Genomic DNA, 27,170 nt, shown 5'->3' with positions numbered 1-27,170 from the left:
AAATTGGATTGCAAAGGGTTAGTCAGCACAACTATTAATATAAAACGGCCTTTTGCACAGCTCAATTATTGAGCAAATACATTCCTAGGAGCAATCATTTGCCCGAATCGGTCGTGTAAAGGAGGTACGAATCCTCCGTCGAACAAGCAAACACTTGTTTGTCGGATGCACACATTTTATTAGGTAGCACAAATAATTAATCTATGTTAACAGCACATATCCCCATATCAATGTGGTTTGTGCTGCCCACAATGCCGAAACTCTATGGGGACAAGTGCCAAACTCATTGGTACTCGACGAAATGGCTGTGTGTGTAAAAGGACCCTAAATGATATGATGATAATGGAGGAAGGTCTGAGGACGAGTAGATGTCTTGGCGCCCATAAGACATTGGCCCGTTCACGGCCACCCTTAAACATAACATTTAAAAGCATTCTCTATTTGACCAGAAGTCACAGTGGAAAAATACCTGCATTAAGTTAGACAGAATACTTCAGCCACAATGTAATGTGTCATTCACACATCATGTTTTAGTCTCAAACAATAGAAAGCACCATGCCGAAGTAACTCTTAAAATTCTACACATTCCAAAGAAACATCAAGTATGTCAACGGAAAATCACTTCCTAAAGTTTAGACAATCAAAACAATGCAAACGAGTGAGTCACTAAACAAAAATAGGAATTCTGTAATTCAGCTGAGCGCCTGCCTATGGAACAAAGTCCAATGGTATTAGCTTAAACTACAGGAGCGAAGCAACTAAGTATCAGAAGGTGACAATATGATCCATAGCAATTAGATTATTTGACCAATACCTTAAAAGGGAACCTGTCCCAGGTCCATGCTGCCTGAACTATGCCCGCAGCATGTTGACCAACAGTTCCCTTTAAAGGGATGTATCAGAAAAACATGGCTACCATCTTTTAAAAACTGTGCCTCTCCTTCGCATGGGCTTCCCGGTGCCATTCATGGGAATGAGCCCGAGCTGCAGCACCGTACACAACCAATGGACAAGAGTACTGCTGTTTCTGGAAAAAGGCAGACTGGTTTTCTAATATGATACAACCCTTTTAAATGGAACTTCCACTAAACCAACAAATTATTTTTGTAGCAAAAATCCTATGTATTCCAAAAGATGTGTATAAAGCCAGCCATACAGGATAGCTGTACCTGGAACGCTTATTTGACCAACAGCTCTCTCGATTTTAAATGGAGGTGGTGCAAAAAGCAGCAGTCCGGGTGGTCGTCCAGTCTAACTGTATACCACCTATTACTTTGTTTGGTTTATGTCAAACTTTGTGTCAAAGTTTTGCACAATGAAGTCACATGTCAGATAAGGCGAGCAAGAAAAAAAGTGTCTAAAATACATCATAAATATAATTTATGGAAGTTATTTATGTAGCGTCTATATATTCTGCAGCCCTATACATCACTGGACATTAGGTTCTGCCCTATGAGAGCTCACAATATAAATTCACTTATTAGCATGCTTTTGGAGTGCCGCAGGAAACCAGATTACCTGGAGTAAACCAATGCCAACATAGGGAGAACATGCAAATTCCATGCAAATATCGTCCTTAGTCAGATTTGAACCCAAGCGCTGCAAGGTAACAGTGCTAACCACTGAGCCACCAAGGCAGAGGTGCATCCTTTCTCACACAATTGACACCAGAAAATTGCCATATTTCCAATAGTAAATCTGCCCCTAAGATTTACCCCTTCTTTCCTCTACACCCTCTTCCCACCTATGATTGAGATCAATGTTTTGTATCTTTTTTTCAAAAGTACCAACTACAATATCGGTAAGCAGGAACACTAGGTGTATTTAGAGTGAACCAGTCACCATGTTCACGCTGCATGAACCTGAACAGGTATGCCCATGCAGCCCATGGAGATTTTATTCTGAAATGTTGCTGCATTTCACAAGTTTCACAAACTTTCACAAGTTTGACTTGGAGTTGAGCTGGAGCTAAGAGGTAGGCCATGCCGGCCTCTCACCTCCCGAATTACCACGACTGACAGCCCTCTGCCTATACACAAGCAGGAAGAGGAGCTGTCAATCTTTATAACATGGGTGGGTAGAGCCCAGCTTGGCCATCGCCTACAACTCAAGGCCTTGGAGAGCTGAGCCTGGAGTCAAACTTCTACGTATGTGTTATTGTGAAATGTAACACTGGCTGAATGGGCATATCCATCTTGGGTTCATACTGCCTGTTTGGGCAGCACGAACCTGGTAACATGTTTCCTTTCATTATTTTACCTCTATTTATATGAATTTATAAAACCTCTAAAAAGTATCAATTACTTCTGCATTCTAAAATATGTCAAAATGACAAATGCCGAAAGTTAATATTCTATGCAATGCCACCTCCCGGCAAGTATAGAGTAAATATTCGAAAGCCCTGGCATCCAGATAAAATACAGACATTGTGATATGCTTCCGTAGTCAGGCCTTTTCAACCAAAAGATCTTATCATGAACATCCTTTGTCGAGTTAAAGGCCTATCAAAGATCCTATAATGCTGACATATAAAAAGCCTGTTAATGCATCACTGGCTTGCTCTTGCATCTCTCAGGCCGACCAATGAGTTACGGGAACGCGGCTCTTAGTACCTGACAGGCTTCTTTTTAACGGCTCTGCTTGTAATGTAGGAAAGCATTTGGAGCATTACTGAGAACGGACTGTTTACATGGGCTGTAATGTAACATGTGAACGTTCCAGGCGTGTCTGTCAGTCAATCAGACGGATGGATCGGGGATCATAAAACCGGATTGAGACGGACATTTTAAAGTTTCCTCATAAGTAATTCATGGCAGAGGAAACAATTCCAGGATATAAACCTGTATTTATGGCCGTGCATGTTATCAATTCACATGGAACCAGTAACATCACTGAGGCATGGGACATGAGCAGATGCTAGCGGTCCCTAGGGAGGCATTACCTTACTAAACCATAAATATTTTTCAGGCCTCTGAAACATCACTAGTTTTCGAGGGAAAACAGAGACTATGTTATCAAGAATCTTACAAAATGTCTGCCCTCTTTGTGCACAAAGGGACTCCCCCCCCCCCCCAAGGGAACCTCCCCCCCCCCCCCAAATGATTACTGCCCAAACATTAACTACAGGCAACTCCATACAATACAAAGATGGTTTTGGATAGGCCAATCACCCACAATCTGTGACTCTCCAGCTGTTGCAAAACCACAATGCACCGACAGACCAAGTTTGCAATAACGAAAGGGTGACGGGTCGGGGATCATTGATATAGACATTCTTTTTAATGTGCAACATATAGAGCAACCTAAAGAATTTCTAGCACTCTTGGGACTTTCAGAGTTGATAATGTGCCAAATGAGGCAACACGCCATCTCGATCAGGCTCTGTTAACACCAACGCTACACCTTTACGTGGCCGAGCTCCAATATAGCATCCAAATGATGGCACATGAGGGGCATAAACAAAGCTCGACAGACCCTGCTGAGTATAATGGGATCTGTTGGGTTGCTGTAATGCTGCCTGGCATTTTACTGGTTAAAATAGTACAGTACAATGAACAATTTTGTCAGGCATTCTGTCCTAGAACCTCCTACACAGATGTGAAAGCAGCTTAAGACCGGCTTCACGCGACCGGTCTCCTATTGTGGAACCCACAATCGGCGTCCATGTGGAGGATCCGCAGCAAATGGCACACATTGAAAAGCATTTACTTTGGGTACCACAGGTACGCAGGGTCACCGGCTAGCTTCACAGACAGAATCTGCAGCGGGATCCCGCATTTGGAATCCAACCCAATCGCGTGAAGCCGGCCTGAGCTAGAGCAGAGAGTTGCTACAAAGAGTGTGTGTTTTTTTACTCTGGAGGACTCGCCACATCTGAGCTTTACATGGGCAGCCCATTAATTTCAATGTTAAGCATGTAATGCTTTTTTTCACCTGTGGGAGCACCACAGTGGAATTGAACTCTTAAGGGCTATTTACACTGAAAGAGAATGGCTCAAAATGACAGAGTGACAGTTTTGAGTGATAATCTTTGTATAACTTTAAGTAGCTAATTAGCTACTTAAGAGTTAATGCAGGGAGAGCGGAATACTACCGCGATAGCTCTAAGAACAAAGCAGCTGTTGTTCTCGGAGCTGGTGTCCCGCTGAGAACTGCCAGCGGGATACCAGCTGAAAGAACATTATCGACGCCGCCCATTGAGAAAATCAGTGTGCAGCGCTGATAAAAGTCATCAATGATTTCTAGCTTGCTAGAAATCACAGATGAAGGAATAGCGCACAAAAAGTGCATGATGCCTGCACGTTTCGATGCAACGGATATCGCTCAAAAGATGGCTTTTGAGCGAATTTTGAGTAATAATCATTGTGTCTAAATGGGCCCTTACTCGTTGGGTCAATTACAGTCAATCACAGCTAATTCAGACCATCCAGTTAATCCCTGGGAATTCCAGCAGCAACACACCCAGTGATAAGAGGACTTTAGCAAAAAGGAATCAAAAGCAGATAAGGAAAAAACAAACACTTGGATGTGAGGGAACAACGTCACCACAGGCAACTCCAACACTGCCTACCCTAAACCAACCATAAAAGGTATCATTAAAAAGTGCTCCAAAATATTTGGGCCAGATATAGAGAAACCAGATAATAGAAAAGTACATATAACCTTCCGCACTCAGGTGGTGAATATCTCAATAGGAAGGGGAGGAGAGCGTGAAGTAAAGGATATGTAGAGCAGCCTTCCATGGACTGAGTCAGACAATTTAATTAAAAGCAGATTTAAAAAGGGTAAAACAGAAAAAAACTAAGGAGTCTATAATCTTAAGAAGAACGTTAAAAGAAAGCGTAACCTAAAGAGCAAAGGGACATATGTTCCATGTTAGCCGTCTGGGAGGAGACAGTTATATATGTCCTCACTCCGCTATACACATTAACACCTTCCATGTACATCAGTCACATGGGTGCAATCTAAATTCACTTCTGCATCCCATCTATTGATTCAGCTGCTGCCGACCGACCAAAGTCAACCAAGGAACCAAACAACAACACAAGAGGGCTCTAAAATATCACTCAAGCGATGATTAATCTATAGGTGGTCACCATATAAATGCCATAACCATATACGCACAATTAACACCATCGTAACAAGACAAGGGCTGGAGTTCACGCATGGCGCTTCTATAAAGCCAGCTTCAAGCGTTTGAAGTATTCGCACTTATTAAGAATTAGAAAAAAACAAAAAAAAAAAAACACAAATATTTATAGTATCGGAATACAAAAAGTTTAATGAAAAACTCTAGAAAGAAAAAAAAAAGTTTCTTCTTTAAAAGTGCAAGAAAAAAAATGATTTTAAAATGCAATAAATACTAATAAAATGTATATAAGAAAAAACTAGGATCTACGTCTTTTTTATTTAATTGTAAGCAAATTAACGGCGTAAAAACGAAACTAATTTTTAAATTACATTTTTAGTGGTAATAACAAATGTCAAATTAATTAAAAACCATATAATCCCCTTTTTTTCTTTATTTTCTTTTTAACCCTACCATTAGAAGCCATTAACCAGCGCACACCATTAATTAAAAACAACATGGTAACATAAACTTACATTAATTAGACTCTCGACTCTCTGCTCTTTGTTCCAACAGGTTACATATTTCCTCCGACACGTAACGGCGCTGGAGAACTCATTGTGCCTTTTATTTTATTATCACATCATAAATCATGTCCAATGATGGAAAGTTCCCATAAAGGCAGTGAAGATGCTGCCTGGCTGGAAGTTATGCATCTCAGGTTTTGTCTAAAATACCAGTTATTAATTAACATGGAAGTCATGGAACTGAACTCTCTTGCCTCCCTTTGCCAAAAGAAAAGCAACTGGTGGCTCTCGCATGAACTTGCATAACTTAGAGAGGAGCGCTGGCTCTTGGATTCGCCGCCTTTGCCTTTAAATGATCTTGGTAAGTGCTGAATTTATTAATGATTCATACCGTCGCCGGATCACGTATTGGTGATCGGGCACTAATAAGACATCTCCCGTACACACAGGCGAAGGGAGAAGGAAATGGGAGAGATTCAGTAAGTCAATTACAACTGTTATATCTTAGTGTCCTGCTGAGAAGCATGTTAAATATGCTAATATCTTTGGACACCACAGGCAGACTCGGAGGCATTTTGCAGCTGCATCTATTAGACATTGCTTATCTGGTGTAACAAACAGATTTCATTCCAAAACATCCAAAAATCTGAACATTTTACTAACAGCGAGGACATCTGGAACAAAAGACAAAAACATGAAAACCAACAACCTGAATTTTAAATGAAGACAAGGCTTATAGTGCACTTTCCGTCTGGCGAACACGGGGGCCGAGGGTAACATCGAGGAATAAAGATCTCAGCTGTGGCAATGCAGCTTTATGCAAACTTATAATCCGGTGGATGGTTATCTGCCACTTCATAGCCTTCCTTACTATTTTGGGAAGGGGGTAACAAAAGATTGGGCTACTTGAAATCCAACATGCCTGATACTACTTTCTCCACATGTCAAGGGACTGTTTTGGCGCTCATAGGCACATTGGATCAACTACCTTATGTCTGTCTTCAGAGAAAGTGGCAGTGCAAGTAACATCAGTTATTCCCTTCTCAGAAAGTTATTCCCTATGCACAGGGTAGGAGATAACTGCTGATCTATGTGAGTCTGACTGTGGGACCTAAACCTAGACGGTGATTTCAGCCTCAGGTCAACTCAAAGTGTGGGCAAAAGGGGACCATGCATAAACACCTCTGCTCCATTCGCTTCAATAGGACCACCAGATATGGTCAAGTTCGAGGGCTTCGTTACCTCTGGCGCTCCTATTGAAGTGCATGGAGCAGAGGTGTAAACTCCTTTGCCCACACTGTAGTGTCAGAGCTGAAATGTCCGAATCGGTGGGGTCCCAGCAGTCTGAACCCCACCAACAAGCAGGTGATTAATTATCCTGTGGAGAGAGAAAAGTTTACGGAGATGGGGATAACCCTTTAAGTTATTTCATATTTGAAGTCACTGATGCCCAAGAAATTTTTTACCTAATTTTATTTTCAGCAACGGGTTGTCCCACCAAAAAAACCAATGTCAATCTGCACCATTATAATATGGACATCATAAAGAGATTCCAACTCAGAAACCCACACTTTGTACTAGAGAAGGAAGCCATTAAGTAAGAACAGCTCTAAGTCTGACGGAACAGTCTATTCTATACATTACATAATAATGAATGTCTTATAATGCTCGTATTTTACCTGCAGTGGCTGGACTTCATTTCCTTTGAGATAATAGCCAACTGCTGGGTGGCAAGCTCTTCGGGGAATAGAGAACCAGTAGGTGTCTCAATGACCTGGAGGATTGCCGAAACATCTCACTTCAAGTGGTCAATTTTAACCAACATATAAGTGTAGTCTACTATCCAAGTTGCACTTTAGTAGTATGACCGGGTTGAATGAATCCCAAGAGTCAGATAGCAAATGGGCTTACAAAACTATAAGCTTTCCGGGTTGGTTTCTGTTGGCTATAAATGTTACGTGACCACTAGAAAGGTCAACTTTGTTACTGGAGAGACCGGACTAACTTTTTAAGTCTACAGCTTCTGGTCATCTATTTCAGCCCTTGAATGTAAGTTATTTCAGGCTCTCCTTAACATTCCCCATGTTGTGCAATCATTTTAAACATGACACTACAAGGCTCTGTTCAGAACTGCAATTGGGTCTTGGTTTTTCTGTTTCATCATTGGAACATGAAGACTGAATCCCTGCAGCAAATGGACCTGCCATATGATAGAGTGTCCGGGGGACTCCATTTACTACAATAGGGTCTACTCGGCTTCTGTTACGCTCTCCGTCATTTTCCTAGATGGTATTGCGCTAGGGGTTACAAACAGAGCTTCCGATGCAGGTGTCAACAGAGCCTTACCTCTAAAAGTTAAAAAAAAAAAAAAACACAAAAAATTGAGAAGAATCTGAACTAAAATGTGCATGACTACTGTGCTACTGGTAGACTTGTAACGGGCAGCGTGATCAGTACTTTGCCAGCACATTAAGACTATCTTGCCCAATGTTTACGCTATCACCACTCAGTCTTAATCATCCAAAGTCATAGTAGATATTGACTGACCTTCGCACAACGCTCACCTTCTAGAGCTGTACTAGAACACGGGCTTCACAAGCTTTAGAATCATTCAGAATAGGAAAATTTTTGAGTGATTTGCAAGATTGTTTTACAGAGAAAAAACACAAATTTAACGTTAACATCTGCGAGATCATAGTCTAATTACTGCGAAGTGAAATCTGAAACGAAATCAATGGGCACATAAGATGCAATCTCAACTGTGTTTGGCTCAGCACACAAAATCCTTGACTCATAAATCAATGTTACAAGCTATTCAGCGAATCAATAGTCAGATTCCCACTTGGTCTATACATACAGCCACTAAATGAAATAATAATGACTTAAGATGTGTCATATTGGGTCATCAATATCAACAAGGAGTTGGCCACGGTAAGAAATAGATGGAAAACAACATGCAAGGGCTTCGACTACTTGGCTTGGAGAAGGCTGGAGGTTTGACTGTTCATTAATAATTGTAATTATTGCCTTGCTGTTAATTACTGCAAACAGAAGGAAACACGACGGGAATAGCAAAAGAGAATTTGCCCAATCTTAGAGGAAGGCAAAACTAAACTTTTTAGGTTTTAAAATAATCATTGCATCCAAAAAACCCAACGAGGCTGGAGCTCCATGCAAAGCCCCCAGCTGTTTCCAATAGATCTCTTTCAGCTTGGCATCACACTCCGGGCACTTGACAGGTCAGATTGATAATGTTTGCAGATTGGCATACCTATTCAACTAAAAATCAACAGAAGAACGAGGTTCGCCATCTACACTTTCGTCTGCTCTCTATGGCGGCCCATACAGGAGTATAGGTTCTCACGCAGAACGGATTAAACTACATGTAGTGTCCTCGTGTTTCATGTCACTCACACCCAAGCGAGGCCTTGCTGTTTCAAGGCCAAGGCATAATGTCTGTCAGCTGAAGGTGGACCGGATGAAACTGAAGACAAGGATGTAGGCCAGGTCTATGGTGACAGTCATGAATTGAGGTTAGAACACTTTAATTGGAGACATAAAAGGCAGCAAATTAGTTATTTAGGAAAACAAGCAGTCGATGACACTTCTGGAAAGAACAGTTCAGACTGTTGGTCTAAATAATAATAAAGCTTAGCGTGTCTATTTTGAAGAGAAACTATGGAATTAAAGGTAAAAACAGGTGTAGTATATAACATGCATAAAGAAAACAAAAAATATTTACTTTTTTTTCAAAAATTCTGGTTTTCTTGTGAAGAAAAATAATCATTAATAAAATTAATTGTCCCCTTTTCCCTTTCTAATACAATTATTGCACATGCATAAAAAGTAAACCTTCACCGGGCCAGATCCTCAATCTCCCTGGGGTTGCTGTGATATTTCCCTTAACTCGGCAATTACTTATTAGCTACCACGAGAAACACATTACCGTACTTCCATAAAGCCACTATAATTCCCCTGTCTAGACACTCGCCAACAAAAATGATCACGGTTGTGCCAGTCACTCTCCACTACAGCATTAGCTAATTGAGTTGGGATCATGCAATAGTTCAAGGTGCATCCACTACCTTATATATAAAGGCAATTGCAAAATGATGTTGAAAACCGGAATACAATCAAGAGCCAACAAGTGTGTTTCAATCTCCGACGCAGGAAAAATATTCAAGATATTGCAAATCCCTAAAGAATTCAGCGATTATGCGCTTTTGAATATTGGCTCCGCCTACATAGTGGCACCAACAGGATCACAAGAACTAGACTTGCCCTTGTGAATTCATATTTGCTTTAATGCAATTATCATAATAGATAAAATTATCTATTTACTGCACTTTATTCCTAAAACTGCCTGGTACACATCAAGAAATCTTTTTACCATTTCCTACTAAAAATTCTATGGGTCAACCATAGCCAAATTATTAACAGAAGACACCATCAGCTACAAAGATGAAACCACGCGGTACGCAAAAATATGGTTTAAGACATTTAACCACATTGAAAAAAAAAATCCCATTTACTACCACTGCACATCTGGCCAATGAAACCAATAAAGTACTGTAACCGCACAAGAACACCACGTAGGAATGAAGTCCAACGCTGGGTTCCCAGGTACCAGTTTATATCAAGGTAAATACTTTGCATAGGATTTTACTGTCAAATTTACATAAAATTGCATCAAAACTATTGCAAAAACCACAGACACTGCGCCTAAAGTCAATACTAAAAGAAAAACCATAAAAAAAACTATTTTTACAGATATCAAGATGGCTTTGTGTAGCCAACACAAATCCACTTTAGTATAAGAACCGAAGGTGGAAGGTCTTATAAACTGTCATTTAAACTCAACACCAAGAAAGTGTTGTTGTTTGGGAAAATTATACCAGCTGGAGACTTCCATTCTTGCACTTATGTGTGACTTACCGGAAAAAAAAAAAAAATCAAACAAAAGACAATCACATAGAAAACAAAAAGAAAAAAAAGCCGTAAAGAAAATAAATAAATGCCAACGGGTGGTTATAGCCATTATTCCTGACTGATGAACCTTAGTCATATTTCTCTGTTTCCAACTGTTAAAATGCACACACCGAAGTACTTTTGTTTTTTTTTCCCCTACCATCTATGTACAGATAGTAATGGCAACAAACTGCCTTCGGTACAAAAACATTCTTGCCTACCAGAATCATTTCAGGTCACCTATCATACAGCTGGCTGATGGATCTGTATAGGCATACATCCTCAGAGTTCACAGTCGTCACAGTCATGTACGTGATTAGAGGCAACTAGAAAGGGATATCAGAAAGATCTTTAAAGGGTTACTGGAAAAAGGAAGTTATAGTAAATCAAGTCTAAGAAAACAAAATCTTTCTTCCAAGATAAATCACTGAAAATCCAATGACATCAACCGAGAAGAGGCCACGAGCTTACATCCATCTATACTCTCCAGTCCATTTACTGGTGTAACTTTCCAGTTTGCAATTTAAAGTAGAGGCTCGATCCATACAATTTCACAGAATATGGGCTTCATAAACCTCCCTCTGCTAGGAAGCAATCAATCCATAGGATTAAAGAACACCATTTTGGACTATTTATAGGATTTTTTTTTTTTTGCCTTTTAAGGTACCTATCTGAGCATAGTTACTCGAACAGGACCTACAGTATCATGTTGGTCCCGGACCTACAGTATCATGTTGGTCCCGGACCTACAGTATCATGTTGGTCCCGGACCTACAGTATCATGTTGGCCCCGGACCTACAGTACCATGTTGGCCCCGGACCTACAGTACCATGTTGGCCCCGGACCTACAGTACCATGTTGGCCCCGGACCTACAGTATCATGTTGGCCCCGGACCTACAGTATCATGTTGGCCCCGGACCTACAGTATCATGTTGGTCCCGGACCTACAGTATCATGTTGGTCCCGGACCTACAGTATCATGTTGGTCCCGGACCTACAGTATCATGTTGGTCCCGGACCTACAGTATCATGTTGGTCCCGGACCTACAGTATCATGTTGGTCCCGGACCTACAGTATCATGTTGGTCCTGGACCTACAGTATCATGTTGGTCCTGGACCTACAGTATCATGTTGGTCCTGGACCTACAGTATCATGTTGGTCCTGGACCTACAGTATCATGTTGGTCCTGGACCTACAGTATCATGTTGGTCCTGGACCTACAGTATCATGTTGGTCCCGGACCTACAGTATCATGTTGGTCCCGGACCTACAGTATCATGTTGGTCCTGGACCTACAGTACCATGTTGGTCCCGGACCTACAGTATCATGTTGGTCCTGGACCGGACCTATAGATATATTTACATTGAACACAATCAATAAGTATCGTTTTCTATTCGCTATTAGAACAGCAGAGATTTTAACAATATGATATCAAACCCCTGCATCCTTCACGATAGTTAAGGGTAATAACTATACTAAAAAGACATTTATCACACACCGAAAACATAAAATAGCAATAAATGCAAGACATTACTCAATCAAAGGTTATTGTTCTGAAAAAGCAAGCAGCTATGATATAGTTTACACTAGAAGCCGCCACTGGGGACATCTAAACACATCCATAATCTAGTCTCGTGGTGACAGCATTTTGTCGACTGGGCAAAAATTCATGCAAACTTGACATTAAAACTTAGTTGGAGTTCTTATGAACATTACTAAGGCGGGGCGCTTTAAGGCTGAAAATAAATCCTAAAATGGCAAATTCCTTTAAGATGGCATCCACATCCAAAAGTCAGCAACCCAAAGTCAAGATGCTATAAAACAGAGGAAATATCACATCTTCTAAACTCCGGCCTCCCGATCTGCTCTTAGGTTTGTAGGATTCTAAATTATTTGGAAAGGAATCCAAATATCTAAACCTACAAGTACTCAAGATTATAAAATTGCTATCCTGCACATTTGTTTAATACGGTCATTGGTCTAGCTCATAAAATCAACCAAAAAGAAAAAAGAAAGAAAAAATTACAATGGGACTTAAAAAAAAATTTTAATAAATTAAAAAAAATGTCATTCAAATAAACAAGACCGAGTGATCTTTTGATAGCATGTAAATGGTTAAGAAAAAAAATATATATATAAAACCGTCAAATCTCACAGATTGGCCAATTCTGACACAAATCACGCAATAGAGAACTCTTCCAACTTTGGTCACATAAAACACTTTGTCAAAATGTCTTAGATGATTTTCAAGTGAATGATCATTAGTCAAAAGTTTTGGGAAGGGGGCGAATTGGGTCAAGACAAAAGCGTGACAAAGTCCTTAATAAATCACTTTATTAAGTTAAACCCTGTTACTTTCTTACGGCAAGTCTTTTTTTTTTTTTTTTTTTATTGTAAATGTCGAATTCTTTTTTTTTTCCTCCTTCTTCTCTCAACCACAAATGGAATTACCAGCAGTAATAAAACCCTGTAACACTACTTGGCACAGATACTGCGGAGGATCTCCAAACAAAAACAGTTTGCAAGACAAAGGAAATAAAAAAAATATTTGTATTAATAAGCATATAGTTGGTTACTATGGTTCAGAGAAAGCTGGGATGGGAGCCACCGTAATAAAGAATTGATTAAACCTACATCCATTTTTGACTTTCAGGACTACTTGTAGCTTTTGTGTTACTATAACATTACAGGAATCCACATTAATCTAGTAACAGGGGAATTGTCTTCATTCTTAATAGAAACCAGAAGGACTTCTAAGCAACCTCGACCTCTTTCTTGTTACACACCTGCATCTTGAAAATCAAACCAAGACCTAACAGCTTCATACTTTCCTACATCGCACCAAAGACACCTTCTTGAATCATTTGTCAGTGGTTAGATCCATTAAATAGTGTAGAATGTCCAGACTATGATCCATCGCATTCCAAACAAATCTCTCCCTTTCTCTCATTAAAAACAATCTGCCGCACATGAAGAAGGAAAAAAAAAAAAGGGCTGTAGAACCAGATTTTAACCAAGGACCGAGACATTAATAATTTACAGTAATTGGGCACATTATTCAACAGGGTGATTAATTTTTAAGCACACATGGTGGAAACTAAAATACTACAGAAACTTTTTTTTTTTTGACGAATATGAAATTTTAACATGAATAAATCATGAAAATGTGAACACCTAAGCTAAATGCATTAAGATCTGACTACCAACCGGCTACTGACCTAAGTGTCTTCATATGTTTGTGCTAAAAACACAATGAGGTAATGCAGAGACCGACATCGTGGTACAAAAGACTATAATATGCCGCCTCGAAAGGTGTTACCGTTGTGACATTAAGCCTACGGTAGAATATTTTTGTTTCTCTGCATGTAAGTAGTAGTAAGTGATGTATAGAATACACTCGCTGGAGTAACTAAGTCCCAGCAAGACATATTAAAGGCAAACCTATTCTAGTAATTGACTACAAATTATGGCAAGACATGTCCTAACTAACAGAGAAGACAAACGTTGTCTATGACTCAAATGTTGTCTACTAAGACATAACGACCTACATCTACTTGTAGAACGTTCTATCTATTGGAAAATACATAAGTGTTGCCTAGAAGGCATAGCTTACTCCAACCCAATCTAGCAAGACTTAATGAACTATTCGACATATTCGACTAGAGAAGACGAACAGAAAAAGTGCAGTCTACAAGATGGCGAAGGGCTGCTAAACCATAATTGACTTGCTCGAGACAGATAAGACCTTTCATCGCCATGACCAAAACCTAGAACGAAGCCAAACTAAAGTCTCAATGTCTCAAATGTTCCCTTTTATCAAGCCAGCTGATCAATATCAAAATGTTTTGATTTAACTGTAATCGCTAAATAAAATAAAACCAAACATCGAGCCAAAGAATGAGCTCACGAAATAAACAAAGTCCAAGTCAAGTATTCGGCAGTTGAGTATTCAAAAGTGGAGAGCAGATCAAAAAGTTGCAATTGTATCAAGTGGCACAATCTCACCTACACTGGGAGCAGATGCCAGAAACAGCATTCACCTACATCAAATGTGGTCAACCTAGAAGATAGGTCATACAAATGTAATACATATAGGTCAATCGCTATGGAGTTTAAGGACATGCAAACGAAGACTAATGGCAAGCACAAATGATCAACTTCTAAGGCAGTTGATTTAGAATGGTAACAACGGCTTACCAGTCAAAGCCATTGCATGCTCAACAGAAACTGGAGGAAAGACAGATGGAAGACATGAGAAAACCCAACAATAAATATGATACTTACAGCTGATTGTAGGGAGGAGCACTACTGAACTCACATTTTCAGTTATAAGGATTTCTGGGATAATGGAGGAGGTTCCTAACCATGACAAGGCAAAGTTTTTAATTAGGGCACAGCGAGTCATGCGCACCAAAACTGTGGGATGACCCCATCAAGAATGGGGATAAAGTGGTGACTGTACTGTAGACGTTAAGGAGGCATCATGGCTCTCTAATTTTTGGAAAATTTGGGTAAAAATCTCCAATTTTTTTTAAGGAGTCTGAACTTTCTATAATTGGAGTTTTCAGAAGCTTAAAACCCAATGGGCATATCCCACTGTTTTGGCCAAGAAATCATATGATCTCAAGGGAAAAACATGGTGACCTTTATACTTTTGAAAAATGAGTCGCAATATTACAAATTGTTGTTGGACGGCATCTACATGGCATTAGATCACGTATTCGTTCCACTTATTTCCAGAATTAAATCATAAGTAAGAACCAAGTGTGCTGCAATACAATTACTCAAAAACCAAGAAGTGGAAGTAAGAGTTGAGCCAAGACTTTCTAACGACTTGTGTTGATGTTTACCCAATAAACGCAATGACACAGTGCCCAGTTATCTGCTGCTGTTGTTGTGTCTAAGCATAACTTGGCATCATTTAGACATAGACCAGACGCAAGTATGTAGTGTCACTTATGAACATAAAAAAGAACAGACCCACAATCTGCATTCTGTCAGCATGCTTGAAGTGTGACTTGAGCTATTCACGACATATCTTAATTAGCAGAATTCAGAAAGCTCCCATTTAAAAAAAAAAAAAAGAGCCAAACCAGGTATGAACCTCAAAATAGCACCATGTTACACGAGGTGGCATGCAATTCATTGGCAATGGTCTGCCAGGAGCTGTGTGATACTTCAATTAACATGGTGCTATTTTGAGCATATCTGAAAAGTGATATGATTGACGTCTGGCAGACTTCTTAGGTTTCAGCTTGATAGATGCACAGAAATTCAAGTGGGCCAGCAGAGCATAGTAAAAATATACACGGGCTTAAAACAGACAAAGTAGGATGAAATTCACAGACAGCAATGGTTTAAACTCCTAGCAAAGCTGAGTCGTATAGAGTACTAACAGAAGAGCCCATTAACCATTTTAAGACAAGCAGTCCTGTTTTACCGTTTTCAAAAACATTCAGATTTACAGACAAAGCTTCATAAAAAAAAAACATCACAAGATGGGTATAAAAAGCACAAAACAATGTTAAAAAGAACTACAAAAAGCCCTGGCAAACATAGAGTTACACCACAGCATTTCAATATACACAAAAGAACAGGAAATTATACAAAAATCCCCCAGATAGCGGTCTATACACAAAAACAACCCTACCTGGAAACCCAGTCAATAGATAAATAGTTACTGCACAATAGATACACCACGGTGCTTTTTACTGGGAGTTTATGGAGTTGCTAGGCAAAAAGGCAATGGATCTACTTTGAAGAATGAGGAAAAACAAAAAATGCATTAAAAAAAAAGGACCCGGCGCTCTATACGTGATCCGATGAGCCAGACTGTCTTCCATCAAAACAATTAGACTATTACCCAATGATGTAACCACACTCAAGGAAGATTATGAAATGCATATCGCATGCCAACATTCATGACTGCAATAACTGCGGCCTTATCCATGAAAACAAAAAATGTCATTGTTATGGGGTGTCAGACAAATAACCCATTCAGACGTTTAAGACCATCAATCATAAACTAATAAGCCGTGAACAAAGCAATCATTTTTACATTGTGTCGAAGCCCGACTTATCTACAAACAGAGCATTCCTTGTCGAATGTTGGGCACAAAAATGGAGAGAGCAAGTTCGGATTTTTTTGGTACTTTTTAATCATTCTTCCCTTACTTGAGAGCACCGAGCACCTTCACCTGTGCACAACCCTAGATTAAATCAAGACGACTAGGAGGGTCTATGCCTATGACATGGGAAAAGACTCAACCCCATCCATTCCAAACACACATGCTCTTACCGACCTTGGCCTACGGAGTCCAATGCTCTCTCGAATCGTGACACCTTCCTCATTCACAGACTAGGAGAGTCGAAGTTTTCAGATGGAGGTTTTGGACACCTTCTAAACTACAATGTATAATTAACTCTCAGATAAGAGGAGTCGAAATATTTGACGGCTTCACTTTGAAACCGATATCACAGAAAGACTGTCAACGTCTGGGGAAGGTTCCCAAAAGCACTGATGGATATTCACGCAGGTATTAAGGGAAAGGAGCAAGAAGAGGTAAGCTATATGCACAAGTGGAGTGGATTCCCGTTAATTAGCGCTCGAATACACCCAAGATTAGGTAAGCATATGGGAAACAACGCAGACACTATACAGTCCTACAGACTAGGTCAATATAAACAAGACCTATTAAAGTATGAATCATGCATACGCTAAACGTCTTAGTGCCTTTCCTGTTCCAGGAGGTCATATTGAGCAAAGTCAACTTGGATGAAAAAAAATTATTCACCTCCTTTAATGCAACGAAAGTCAGAATACAACAGGATTCAATATGGAACAGTAATGTCAAAAAGCGCACAACTGCTTATAATAAAAAACATCATTAAATCTAGGGATGTCTAAATGAAATGAGCCATTTTAGGCTCCCTGATGAGTCAGTCAATAATCTATACCCCGGAAGTCTCGTGAAGTATACAGAATATAATGATTTTTCCATTAATAACAACCTTTTGTGAACCATTATCTGGACTGAAAACTTTTTAACTCTTCCACCCCCCCCCCCACCCCCTCCACCCCCTCCACCCCCCTTCTAAGTATTTTGGTGCCTATGGATTATCAAACATTCGACTCTTGAAGCGGTAACTGCCAAAATCCCTACAGATCTCAGAGTCATTCACCGAGACCAATATCTGTGCAAGCAGAATGTCTTTCACCGCGCTCCCACTGTGCACGTTTTTACTACATGGAGTAATCGTGCTCCGACACAGAAATCCTAATTCGGTGCACTATTCACAGTTCACCCCCCCCCCCCCCCTCCTTTATTTCATGTTACAATAATCCTATTGGAGAGCAATTGTTGTATTTAATATTCGAGCCCTCTTATGAAAATGTTTCCTATGAAATGTGGCAGAGTTGTTAAGATAATACGTATGCATGCTGTGAGAGGGTAATGCCTACACAATAGCCCATGCCAGTGCCGTAAAGCTCTTCATTAGACAACTACATATTACAACAGATCTACTTAACCATTTCTTTCCTTAAAGGGCCATTTGCTTCAACAATAACAAACTGGCTTTTTCACATTAGCAAAAGGATTAGCCAGACTAAATAACGTATTGGCACCACGATGGGGACCCGCTCTGCTCCTCCACACCCGTGACAGACTGTCCAACATCCAAAAGCTGAAAAGATAAATTCTGCAGTGAATCGCCAGTGTGAGAGTGGGCAGTCAGCTGGCAAAGTAGTATTTTAATCCAAACACCTCCGAGTGCTTGAGTAAACAAAATCCATGCTGCCCTTCGAGGTAACGCAAGAGTCATATTTTTGTAAGAAGAGTTCCCACGGTCCACAAAATAAAAAAAAAATAAAAAAAAAAAAGTTGGCAAAAACTCGTCAAACTATTTGTGCAGCGATCGTTCTCCGTGACATAAAGTTCTTCGCATTAATTTTTTTTTTTTTTTTTTTGCATTTTTTGTTTTCTTATCCAAATAAAGTGCATTTTAATACAACTTCCAAACACAGAGCTCTTTCTCTCTCTTATTAAGACCAAATGAAATGGAAAAAGCCGGCACTTAATGTCCTGGATTTATACTTTCAGTAGATGAGAAAACATAAGCCTCGCAGAAGCTTTCAGATCCTAAAATGCCCATTATGGTTATAGTTTATTTTTGCCTTGCAAAACGCTAAATAAATTGTATTTTACGGGAAGATTTGCCCTGGGAAGCTACAAACATGCAAACGACTTCCAGCTTAAGTGTAATCTATAGATTAAAAAGAAAATCGGAAGCGATAAATAAGGAAGGGAGAAAAATGCTTCACGACAACATAGAAGACAAAAGGGAAAAAAACAGTATATGAAAGACACAGAAAGAAAAAAAAACAATCTGTTTTACCTTCTTCCTCAGTTATCAGTAGAGCAGCCTGGAGTTATACAGTTACATGCATGAAAGTGAGATACAGACTTTCCAGGTTACAGAAGGTCTGAAGACCTGACTAGAGCACTGCCAAGTATTTTCTTATCATGGATCCTTGCTGTTGGGAATGTCCTTTATATTTGCAGATCTGGTTTGGCAGCTTTAAGCAGCAAGGGCATATTTCGAAGGAATAAAAATGGTCACTGACTATCAAGTAACAAGCAAAAAAACTATAGCAAAGGAGGCCTTGTTAGTCCTAAGAGATGCTGCACACATACTGTGATCCTCTAAAGCAGGAAAGGCTTTCAATGTGGTTCTGACATTGGAGCTTGTTGCTAGCCAGCGTTCGTCTTGAGGAAATAAACAGAATTCACATCATTCCATCTTGAGGAGTCCAAAATAGGTCTATCGCTCAAAAACATCCAAAAATAAAGCCTGGACTCGACCTTACGTCTAGGGTCACTGTTCTAATGACACTTAAGGAAAAAAAAGACCTCACTGATGCAAAAATAAGTTCCTTTACTTGCCCACCCTCAACATAAATGTCTGAAAGCAATCAGGTAAAAAAAAAACTCAACGGGAGACCGCCCCCCAAAAATTTTTTTAAAAAAATGAACAAACATCTAAATAATGTTCAGTGTTAGGAATTAAAAGACTTAATACAATCAGCGATGAGTCTTTAGAGGTCATCAACAATCTTCACCCAATTGTTACCATCAACACAACAAACTGGTGCCCAGCATAAAACCCCACTGTGCATCCTGGCTATTGTTCCCTCAGCTACAAATATCCCTTTCGCCTGCTTTGTCCTTCTTTGTCAAGTATACACTTGGACCTTCTCCATGTTTAAATACTTTCCCCCCTTCAAGTACATTTCCAATTCTCAAAAAGAACATGCTCGGAATATTAAAGAGTCTAAAAATAAAGGATTGACTTCTCAAAACTCTGCAGCTCCTTTGTGTCCTCCAGTATGGAATGCTTAAGTGTTGCAATAATGACGATTCTTTTTAGCAAGCAAGCAAAAAAAAAAAAAGATAAAAGGCTGATCACAACCAGGCAAAAAAAAAACAACTCAACACGTCTGACATAAAAAGATAAAATACTACGAGCAAAGAAATAAAATGCCAGTATTGTTTGCAATCTACAGAGTTATTTCCTAAAATGCTATATAGATGGTGCCTTCTAAAAACCCTTCCTGTCTTGTATAAAGCATAAATCTGTTCTGGCAGCCTGACCTTTAGACAAAAATTACACCACTAGGGAGAAACACTCTAAGAAATGCTGTTTAAAGTCAACAGCGATATCCCTCCGCTACTATCGCCCACCACCCCCCTTGGAGTGCACTTCCATGAAAAGTACCTGTTGGTGCAACTGGAGCACATAAGGAGCCTTCCAGATAAAGCTGCAGTGATGGTTACATTGTAAAGAGCTGGTAACCACTTGTACAACAGGAAGCACAGTAATTAAATAGATGTGAATCCCAGACACAAGACTGAGACAAGCCCTCCACCCCCCTTCTCCAATCCTAATGCTCCCTAACAACCCAAAATTAAAAAAAAAAAAAAAAAAAAAAAAAAAAGAAAAGCGGTCATTTTTTTACTATCAAACACCAATCAGCTACAAATACTTCCAAAATAGTAGGTAGAAACATTTAGGAGTATCTAAGAGGTCAATGATAATATAAAAACACATATCAACGTCCATACAGAAGGTGTAAGCACAACCTCTGGCTGCTGCAGAGCACCACGTCAGCAAAGTGTTAATTTGTGGCAGTGCATAGACAATCCAGAAGCAGAGATAGATTACATGTAAGCAGTGAGGCACACACATGCAAATAAATCAGGCTCTCATTTGTTTGATACAATGTCTCAAATTCAAATGAGTGGCTGTGAAATATGTAGCATTGCCTGGTGTTGTCCTCCGTGCCCAAAACAAGCATCCAAAATATGAGGTTGACCATAATAAACCTGCTACTTAAATGCAAAGAAGGACCTTTCAACAAAGCAAAGTAGTGGGGAATTACCAAAAGGTCATTCCACCCCACAGCTGCCAAGAACGACTCTCGACAGTAATGGGCGATAGAATATTCTGTCATCTGTATCCAGAGCAATAATCGGACTGAGGTGTTGATTGATAAGAAAATACCGAGACAGAACATGACGTGCCACTGAAAACCGACGTGAGACAAGTCGTCAGGAGCTCGCGTCTCCCCTCACCATTCACTACAGCCATTCTCCTGTGTCAACCCTTCCAGGGCTACATTGTGAATCGTGCAAGGAAAGGAGAAAAATTACAGCTCTTGAAGACTGCAAGGAGAGCTGGGAGGAGACATAGCAGATTGACATTGGTGAAAACGTTAACGCACAAGAGAGTGGGACGTGAAATGGTCGAGCGTAAGGACCAAAAAAAAACAGGTCTAAAATCCATATGACTAAGGCCCATAGAATACAACATAAAAGGCGCTGACCTGTAGATGTAGCAGAGCTAAGAATGCCATCTATGTGCCATCTGTTGTCTTCCATATGGCTACAGTCATGCCAGTCAATGACAAAGTCAGCTCTGCTTCTCTAGACGTTGAAAAGTGCCTGCTAAGATTTGCAGTGGAAGTCATGTCTCAAGCCATTTTTCCACCGGTTAATTTGGAATATGGGAAAAGGAACAGCTGAGTATGAAGGGAAGGGGAGGAGCTCTAATGCACAATGGTTGGTCTACAGTTGCTTTAGATCATCATTCGAAGAACATAAAGCGGAGGGTCAATGTTTCAACAACAGGGAAAAAAAACAAAAAACACTTCAAACTGAAGGAGCGCCAACCTTCATGCCCGAGATCCCAAAACTACAACTTATAAGATAAGTAAGGTCTTCCAGAGGTCCTCAAAACTAGAGACGTGCGAGATAAAGTCGTGATCATCGGAGTAGACATTTTTCTAAATCTCTTTGAAGAACACAACATTAAGCCTCCACTTGGCCTGAAATAACTGCTATCGGAGGACAAAAGATTGAAGTCGAATGGCACAAAAACTTTAAGATTCATTGCCCCTTTAAACAACTAACAGCCATCACTTTTTGTGCCTTCCCTTTTCCAAACGACTTGATAGCTACATTCAACTATTCTCACAGTGCAAATATTCTGCCACAGTTGATGTGCCATCGGGAAGGAAGGATGAGATGTGCCATCGGGAAGGAAGGATGAGTCGTCCCGTCCCGTTTGCTTAACAAACCGAGTGCAAATCTCAATCAAGCTGTGACTGACATACCTTTCCACAGCTGTAACGTCTCCATCATCGACAAACCTCCCTCCATTGAAAAGCCACAAGCCCAGAGAACCAAGGAGTCATCCAAGAGGAGAATCAAAGAGTCGTCCATAAAAGGACAACCAGGGATCATCCATAAAGGACCATTTAGACCAATCGTCACATTTCTGGTCATACATATAATAAAACAAAAATTAATTTAAAGTAAATTACTATTTTTGGGCTACGAGGCAGATTTTTCTTGACTTAAAAAATAAAGATAAAATACAAATGAAAGACCAACAGGGGCCGATTTGGTTTAAAAACACCAGAGAGAGCCCTCATGATTAATGTGTTTGTCTAGAGGAAAAGGCAGCATTACATCCGGGAGAGCAGACCAAAATGTATTTTAGCCTATGGCAAAAGGCGAAGACGTTTCTATTTCAAATAAGCCTAAAAAAAAAAAAGAACTTTGTCCTTTGTACTTGACCAGTTTCCCCGGAAATTCTTGCAAATTGGCTTGCTGACCCTGGGAGTGACTGAATGGATTTCAAAATGTCACAGAGCCTGCCCTCCTCTCCGAGCCCTGTTAGTTATGGCAACAAAGTGAACCAAGATGCTATGCGTTTAAAAAGAAGGGTGGGGGGCAGCGACAAGGCAGGTGCTTAAAACATTTTAAAGTATCAGAGCCAATTCCAAAAAGCAGGTGCAGGAAAAGGATGAAAAAAAAATTAACTGCCCCCCCCCAAAATAAAAATTTGATTCTATCACCCTCTATGAGAAATTACAACCATCATAACGCAACAAAGCAAAGCAAGTAACTTACTAGAAAACAAGTTCTTAACACACACAAGACTCTAAGAATCCAGCAATGGCCAGGCAAGCAGTAATTACATTTTATCTGGATTCTAAGTCAAGAACATCTCAGAAAAAGATCTGCATTTGCTTTTTAACCATAAGGTGATTGAAAGCCCCCATGGTGCAGCGCGGGAGGTCATCTGTAACGACGCTGAAATGGTGTCTAGGCTCAACATAAGGTAGAGAAATCAGGAGAGCTAATAGTTCAGTCACAGCTATAGGCTACATTGAAACTTGGGTGCATAGATGGGAAGACTAGCCGGGGGGGGATCTAGACATAGGCAAAAAGGGGCCGAAAAAGGTTGTATGGGGCAATGTGCAGAACTTGGGGTGGCAATTGAGTGAGAATGACAGATTGAGAGGGGTCAACATGAAAAGAAAACGGGAGAGTGAGCGGGGAGCAAATAGAGTAAAATGATATAGAGAGTGAATGGGGGGGGCGACAACTTGGGAAGAGAAAATTGGAAATGGGGAGCAAGAGGGAGGGAACATGGAAAAAAAAGAAATAGGATGATAGAATTAAAAAGTTTGCAAAGCTGATGGCCACGGAAGACACGGGACGTTAATGAGCAAAATAGCAAGGCAGAGTGTCCAGCAAGCCAGTAGCATCAGGTCTTAAATCTGCATAATTAAGAGAGAATATTAATATATAAATTATTATCCCTTTTAAAACAACTTTCTCGGAAATTAAACTAACCAACTGATCCACATGCAGATGACCCCTAACTGTGAAAAAGGTCAACACCCCATATACTTTAAAAAAAAAAACAAAAAAAAACATTTCTGTATAACTAAGCATAGCCCACATAATCATTAGGATATCTGGGGACACCAGGACCACTATACCTCTGGTAGGGATCTCGACTATTATGCCCTTATTGTGCATTTTAAGATAAATATCTGATAATATTAATCAAGTCCTAGCAAGCAAAAACGACCCGAAATCTAAGTATAAGGTCAGACCAGGTCAGTCAATAACACTATAATGAAAAACAGAGAAGTTGGAGGTGGATGTCTTTTTACATGGCTGTGCACTCCAGTATCTCTCAGCAACATAAAATCACAGATAATAAGAATCCAATCGCTGTACGGCTGCAACACAAGCAGATTCATAGAAAAAACCTGCATATTTCTCAGGGAATGAATCAGGTCGCTCATACAATGGCACATTGTTGGGAAGGACCCTGACTCCTCAAGTTACATCAATGTTTGCCAGCCTCCCCAATGGCGAACGCTGCACTACAAGAAGTGTGTTCATTGTCTATGGGATGTCATTATTTCGTTTTTCCTGTAATTATCCAGGCAGCTCCGCATAAAACAACAAAACAAACCCTAAGTTTCCAATTCTAATGCCACCGTTAAACATCAAACCCTGAAGACAGAACAATATAGCATTTTGAACATTACCCAAAAGGACTATGAAAGTTGTATGCTGGTATTAAAGCCTTTGATGATACATAAAAAATATAAAACATGAAAAAATATAAAAGATGCATAAAAGAAAAAAAAGAAAAAAAAGGAAAAAAAAAAAAAGGGTCAGGAGGGCCAAACGTAAGGAACAAAAGTACATCGGAAGCAATCCGACTGAATGTATCATAATAAACAAAATGTCAATCATCCGATACAGAGCCACTAAATATAAAGCGAAATGATAAGACGTACTCTGTGCTATTCATGGAAGGCCTTGTTAAACAAGAAAAATGTCACCCATTCACACTAATGCTAAGCAGTGGCCGGCTTAATAAAGAGTCAATATAAAGATTATTTAGGACTTTTAAAAAGGGCATTAAAGACAGCAGCACAAATATATGGAACAAGAGCGTAAATGTGACCAATTGGGGAGGAAAAATAGGTATCACTTCCCAAGTAGTGGAAGACCCAGGTTTGGACCGTGTAGGGTTAACGGGAGGTAGGTCAAGAGGAAATCCCATACCATTAACGTGGTGTTTCCCAACTGTATTGGTAACTTTGGCTATTGATTAAAACAAAGGCCCCCTGCTTTTTTTTTCTCAAAGGGAGACACCCAGAACTTACTGTAGCTGTAATGTATCAGAGGCTTGTGACAATGATGGCTATAAACCTCAACTTGCAGGGTGGATGGGAGATTGGGATCTCAGAACTTGTCCCTGCATTGGAAGGGAAGGAGGGTTGTTGTTTTGCTTTGAAGTTAAATCATTAATAAAAACTCACCCAGCCAAACCCTTTAAAGGATCTTTATTGAAAGTTCAAGTCAAAACTTGAAGAATAATTGCTTTCTTTCATGATTACTTCCATTACTATCTTGATTTTCTCTTCTCGAGCACCCAAAATATAAATATCTTCTATGCCACGCTCCAATAAACCATTAAATGTTGCCAGGTTGAATGTAGGTCAAGGATTTGTACACCTGTGTGACCATAGGGCATCATATTAAGCGAAGGGTATCGCCTTATAGTATCCATTACGTCTTCAATGCCAATTCAAGGGCTGATATCCTTTTATAGGAAACCGAATTATGACGAAGAGCAACTTCGTCGTGATACTAAAAAAATGGTGTCAAAATAGGCAGCTATCATGGCAGGAATTTAGCACGGCAACTGGCATTTAACGAAGCCACGATTAACGTGAAATAGCAAAAGAAATTATAAATACACAAGCGAAACAGTTGGTGGTAAAGTCAAGAAAAATAGATTGTATCAAACTCTGCCTAATGATAAAGTTTAACTCTGTAATTAATTGCCCCCCCTCCCCTTTTGCCTCTTTATTAAATACATTTCAAGGAATTCTTGTAAATCGCCAGGCCAGGCCGTTTACAATAAAAGAACTATCAATTTCATGTAACAAAAAAAAAAAAAAAAATCTGCTATCCATCCATAAATTCATTTCAACTTATAAAACAAACTATGGACCGAGTTTAATACCTTTCAAATTCTCAACTTACAGTAATAAAACAGATAGCACGTTAGACAGACTATAGATCGCCTAGCAGGAAATATCACTTTTGGCACAGACAGTAGAACCAAATGCACTGACTGCTCTGAAGCCTTTTGCTTAACTGGAGAGTACAGAGAAAAGAGAAGAGAAAAAAAAATCCTAAAAGGCCTAACGCACTGAGGTCTGAGTTATTTTACATGGCGGCTCCAAGATGGACTGATGGGACCCATTGATTTTTAATAGGGTGGAATGACGTACAAAATGCCGGAAACCCTACGTTAATAAAATATATATATTATTATGTTTTTTCTGTTTTGACACTTCTACTAGAAATTTACAATGTTTGTTTATTTTTGTATCATTTTAGGAATCTGTTTAGGCACAAAACAAACAACATAGTAAAATAAATAAACGTCATTCTACGCACTCCACTAATTCTATGTCACGAGGCACAACGGCTGCACCAGTTTTACTATACAGTGTTCACCATTGACTTAATATATAGAATAGGTTAAAAAAAAAAAAGGCTTATTATAGAGGCTATACTGAGCCACAATGGCAGGAGGGCACAGGGCTTGTATATATGTCAGCATTGGCGTACCTACTGAAAGAATACAGTTCCACCAAGGTGAAATGTGGGCTTCACAGGACAGTGTGTATGAGAAGACATGGAGGCTTATAAGGCCAAATTCAATCCAATGCCCAATAAAGGCCCTTTTTTTCACCCCCCTCTGAGGACCAACACACAGCAGCATTCTTAAAGGTCACTTTTCATGAGCTCTAAACAGATTAGCTCCTTTCAAGAAGCTCTGTCCAAAAATGTTTCTTGGTCAATATGACTACAAAACAGCAGACGCTTCCATTCAACCTCCTCCTCTGCCCCATTTTAACCATCCCGCATCCCCCCCCCCCCCCCCTTCTTTTGCTCACTGCCCCTTTGGGCCTCTATTCTGTAGAGAAATGCAAGCCAGGCTAAAGTTTTCTCCAATGAGCCAGAAGCTGGATGAGCTTTGATATGGTAATAGACCCCTTGGAACCGTAAGAATTCACACTTGCATTAATTCTAACAATTTGTGCAGAATGATGTGAAATGGCACCTCTCTTAGTGGCAGCAACAAAAGAGGAGGGGGCTTGGAGAAAAGAAGCTTGGAGAAAACCAAACAACGGGGCATTTGTTCTGC

The 27,170-nt window shown here is 39.9% G+C and overlaps 1 protein-coding gene across 12 annotated transcripts in view; it reads right to left on the bottom strand.

Moving 5' to 3' along the window:
- The window catches only part of ADGRL2 (adhesion G protein-coupled receptor L2), a 217,052-nt gene that overhangs the window by 187,247 nt on the left and 2,635 nt on the right, over positions 1–27,170 (bottom strand). The window lies entirely within an intron of this gene.

Source organism: Eleutherodactylus coqui, chromosome 3 (genome assembly GCF_035609145.1).
Source record: "Eleutherodactylus coqui strain aEleCoq1 chromosome 3, aEleCoq1.hap1, whole genome shotgun sequence".
Lineage (NCBI taxonomy): Eukaryota > Metazoa > Chordata > Amphibia > Anura > Eleutherodactylidae > Eleutherodactylus > Eleutherodactylus coqui.
Note: the sequence above shows the minus strand (reverse complement) of the source record. Positions and strands in the feature narration are given on the sequence as shown.